Source organism: Sinocyclocheilus grahami, unplaced genomic scaffold, assembly GCF_001515645.1.
Source record: "Sinocyclocheilus grahami isolate Dianchi unplaced genomic scaffold, SAMN03320097.WGS_v1.1 scaffold257.1, whole genome shotgun sequence".
NCBI classification, from domain to species: domain Eukaryota; kingdom Metazoa; phylum Chordata; class Actinopteri; order Cypriniformes; family Cyprinidae; genus Sinocyclocheilus; species Sinocyclocheilus grahami.
This window is the reverse complement of record NW_015505436.1, coordinates 1,926,223-1,931,654: the sequence shown is the minus strand read 5'-3', so window position 1 is coordinate 1,931,654 and position 5,432 is coordinate 1,926,223.

Below are 5,432 nucleotides of genomic sequence, written 5' to 3'. Positions count from 1 at the left end.
CCAACACACACACACACACCATCTGTGCTTCAGATAATACATCCACAGATAAGGTCCCTTAAATACAAGGCAAGACAGCTATCATCAGCAAGATTAAACATATGCTAACAGACCGACTCCAATCCATGGCTTGGATGAAATCGGCCTTGAATTTTTTACGCTGACTGTTCTTTTTGAAATGTAGAATCAAAGTCTAAGCTTTAAAGATGGACATGTTTTATGAATGTGCCTAGTTGCTGCACAGTGTTTTTCACTGCATAGTTTTATTCGCCTTTGATCCACCTCAGTATCTGATGAGTGCATTTTATCTGCAAGGACTGGATATCGGTACAAATTTCCAGTTTAAATAAGATTCTGATTTACAAGCTCTCGATTTTTAAATTGCTTTGATTTGATTCCAATTCATCTGAGTACATTTAATTTGTAATGTCTAGTTTGTTTGCTTATGAAAGAAGTCTACTCTCCGCTAATGCTGTAAATTATACAGCACAGTGTTTTTTAGACTGACGCAAACCAGTAACTCATCTTTTTGAACTATTCATTAAAAGAACTGCCTCAAAAAAAGAATTTGTTTTGGAACTGACCTTAGTCGGGGATGTGCCATATTTTACATTTTTGTCAGGAATGAAAATGAGGCTGTGAGAGATAGAAGTACAGTGTGTTCAGTGCTGTTTAACAATGTACTGATTGTTCAACTGATGAAACATCTTTCTGAAAAAAAAGAGAAATTTTCAGTAAACAAGAACTCCATAAAAAGTTGAAAGTTGTGAAAATACCTGTACACTTGTTGTATTTTGTTTTTGAGTCACCTAAGGGTAATTTGTTCATGAATTGGATTATACTGATCCTGCTGTTTGGATTCGATTCACTAAAAAGAACCATATCTTTAGAATTATTTCTCATTCGAAGTTATCCGGACAGTCCACACCTAACTTAAGTGTCTAATTCACTATAAAGAACTGCCTCACAAGAGTAATTTGTTCATGAATCACTTTAAATTTGTCACACTGTATGTTTATGATTCACTAAAATGAACCAGTTTGTATGAGTTATTTGTTCATGAATTGGACTATTTGTGTGTAAGGCTCTTTTTTTGTTGTTGTTTATTTATTTATTTTATTTTATTTTTTGCATGCAGCCTGTGAAGACAATGCAATAGAAAGTTTCTTGTCATTACTTGTCATTACTTGTAATTACTTTTGAAGTAAATAAAATGCAAACTCACATTTTTATCCAGTCCTTTCATTTGCAAAATTTTACTAAAAAGTACCAGTTAGTAAGATTAATTTGTTAATGAATTGGACTACACTTCTTGTGCTTTGTTTTTGATTAACTAAAAAGAATCGGATCATAATAGTCATTTGTTAATGAATTGGATTGTACTATATTCAATTCACTAAAAAGAACTGGTCCATAAGAATTATTTGTCATTCTGAGTTATTCTGACAGTCCACTTCTCACTAAAGTTTGTAATTCACTATAAAGAGCTGCCTCATAAGAGTCATTTGTTCATAAATTGCTTTACACTAGTCACACTATATGTTTATGATTCACTAAAAATGAACCAGTTCATATGAGTTTATGAATTGGACTAAATATGTGTATTATTTTAATTTTTTTCATGCAGCCCATGAGGACGATGCAATATAATGCATTGCAATCTTGTCATTATTTTGCAGTACACTGTCTTTTTATTGCATAACATTCAAAATAGGCTGCAAACGCACAATCATTAACATGAAATCTATATTTTTACCAGCTCTGTCATCTGCAAATACTACTAATATGTCAAACCAGATAAAGAGCAATATTGGCAACAGTGATATAGGATGACGGTTCAGTCCTCATCAGACTAGAGATCTTCTTCTGTGCATATTCAATTAATTTTTTTTCTTTGCATGTGCCTTGTTTCTTATCGTTTCATCTTAACTGTTGCTTGACGAGTCGATGCTGGTGCTCCAACGATAAACAACAATTGTCTTCAGTGTCTTCTCCACCCAAACGTTCTGTTAAGAACTAGATTGATAACGGAAGTTATCAGAAATATCCCTTTGGCATGATTTGAGAGATCTTGATATGCAGTTTCCAAAAGCTCTTTCACCCTGAGCTGAGAAAGAAACAACACAAAATAATGTGTTTAATCCAACCCTCTTGGATATAACATCTGGCTCTCGTGACTGCAGACGTTAGTTTGATACTAGAAGTTTACACAGCTTACTTGGAGATGAAAAGCCTGAGAGTTTTCTCCTCCCATTTCGGCAAGGCACGTCACCCTGAATTGAACCTTGGGAGTAGACTTAGTTAGCCTAAAATCTAACACCAAAGAGGCCACTGCTGAAAGAAAACAGAATGGCTTAATGCAGAGCTTCACACTGAGGAGAGAAGCCACTCCTTTTTCCATTAAATCGGACACAGTGCTGACAGGTGACAGGTCAGAGTTACTTCTAGGTTAATAGCCATTGGCACCTACACCTACATCTGACATTAGTTTTGTTTACTTAAATAGCTATTAGGGTCACAGAAGGTGCGTCCAGCTCCAAATTTAAGGGCTCCGACAACTCACTAGCCGTCAAATCTATCACAACTCCTCAATTCCAAGTTAGTGAGCAAGAGGAAGCCTCTTCAGAGGGATTTCCCCTCGCTCAGCCAAGTGTCCTGTTTGGGGCCATGACCTTTTGTCCAACTTTGTTCTCCGAGTAGAAAGGGATTGGAACATACAATTACACGGCTCACTAGGGTTCCCCTTCACCCTTTCCAAAACTCGAAGAGGGGGATTCATGGAATGAGGTAACCCACAGGGAGAATTTCTAAGAAGTGTTTACCCTAAACGTGAGCTCTGCACAGTACTGAAGGCGGAGAGAGAGCAAAAGAAAGGGAAGTAGGTTGGTCCTGCAGAGAAACATTGAGGTTGTTCCACCCATGAGGCCTCATGGCTTCAGGGGCAAATCCCCTCTTTCCCAAGACCCAGAGACAGACAGTGTGTTTGGCTGCTGTTACTCCTCCACCACCCCTCTGCTCTCGTGCCACCAGCCCCCAACCAATCTGGGGCAGGACGTGTAGATGGCTACACCTTAGGAGCAGAACAGAAAGGACACCACCTATTCCTATGTTTCTTGTCAATGCAGAACACCTGCTCGGTTTCGGTGGTTCAGCCCCCTCGGCAAGAGTTGGGAACAGAAGAGAGTCGTTAAAATACCTACATATCATCTAAAGAATATGTTTTTTTCTCCTTCTCAACTCATTAGAGGCGGTTGCTTAGGCATGAATTACTATTTCGATTGCTCATAGGGTTAAGGATTGGACAAAATTTAGCTTTTCTTGTAGCTACAAACATGAATTATACCTCAAATGTTGAGGTAAAGTGTGCTATTACTTTTCTAAGTGATTGGATTTGCGATTTCTACTTGGTAAGCTTACATTGAAGGAGGGATCAGGCCATATCTAAGAACTAGAATATCATGGAGACTTGGGGGTGGGGGTTCATCAGATATAAGGGACCAGGCCATATCTAAGGACTAGAATATCATGGAGACATGGGGGTTTTCATCAGAAAATGTAAAAATCCAGCATCTGAGAAGCTGATCAGGAAGTAAATGTTTTACTTGGCAGCATCATTGCAAGATTTTATAGGCTTTATAAAACTCTTCATCGCCAAATGATATAAATTAATAATTTGGATGGATAGCAATGGGCCATCTTTGTCATGAGTGTCTAAGCAGTGGCATCATCAAAAATCATATAGAACATCTTGAGTTTCATTGGAAAAGATACTGGAGTATGAAAATTCATCAACACGAAAGTCAAGAAAGTCTACTAATAAAAAGCAAGAAAACACCAGGATCAGCATGGAAACTGCACCATTCAAATGTTTACCCAAAACATCCTGTGTAATTACAGTAGGTCTCATGAGAGTGATATGACACCTCTCCCAGTCTGTCTCTTGTGTTCGCTCCCTCCCACTGATCCCAGCCCCCACAATTCCACACAGGAAACAAGCTGTAATCCTCATTACTGTTGTTTTTTACTGCTGTGTTAGGGCTTGCTGAGTTGTGCTCAGTCAACCCCACCACTTTTGTTGAACTTCTGACAATTAAAATGGGAGTCTTCGCATTAATAGTACATACATACAACTATGTGGAAAGACTGGTTTAATTTGAGTTAAATGAGTAATTATGAGACCCAGCAATAAAAAAGATTGCATCGGTGCTATAGAGATATCTAAACGTGTTAACACTTTTTCTTATAGGAAAAGGGGAAAAAGACATCTTGGTGGCTGTGGCCCACTTTATAAATCCCACAGTGCATCCAAAGCACTCTGGCATGTCATATATTTCACATTTTGTTGAAGTAGAAAGGCTTGTATTTCACATCTGTGTTCCAGTAGACAATGTTTTGTATCATTCAGCGCTAACCTTTGACAAAACGTTCCCATCACTCCATCCTTAAATTAATGAAATCCTCTCCGTCAGTAATGTTGTGTGTCCTGATGACATGACATGAAAACTGTGGTAAATTCTAATGTTTTCCACATGCCTTGAGAAATGTGAGCGAGTCTGAACCATAAACAACAGTATGACGCACTGCATGGCTGGTTAGCATGCAGAGCTAGCTGCTGCTCAGTGTTGCCAGATTGGATGGACGATTTCCAGCCCAAAACCTCACAAAACCCCGCCCAAAAACCGCCCAAAACTTTAACTTTATTCAACAATTTGTCTACTCCGCGTCACCCTGGCGCCATTTTAGAGAGTATCCACTAAACATAAACAACGTATGCTGTTCTTTGTCAGCCACAACACGCGGATATGTTGTTTTTGTTCAGATCAAAGCATAAACAACGTAGACAACATATCTGTGTGTTATTGCTGAATAAAGTCATTATTTTTGTTTTCTTTGCGCACAAAAAGTATTCTCATAGCTTTGTAAAATTACAGTTGAAACACTGATGTCACATGGACTATTTTAATGGTGTGTCCTGATGACATGACATGAAAACTGTGGTAAATTCTAATGTTTTCCACATGCCTTGAGAAATGTGAGCGAGTCTGAACCATAAACAACAGTATGACGCACTGCATGGCTGGTTAGCATGCAGAGCTAGCTGCTGCTCAGTGTTGCCAGATTGGATGGACGATTTCCAGCCCAAAAGCTCACAAAACCCCGCCCAAAAACCGCCCAAAACTTTAACGGTCAAAGTAATGTTATATAATATGTAAATCAAGGTTGATAAGGGCCATTTTCACTCCTTAAAACAAAATATTGACGACAAAATAGGCTAATATAAATTATAAATAAGATAAATTTAGCAAGTAAACGGATCAAATCGGGGCGAATAGCCTACATTAAAGAGAATTAGGCTACCGAACATGAATAAAACATGCAAGCAGACACTGTCAAAACGGCAATCATGAAATTAACCGATACCGATTCCCACT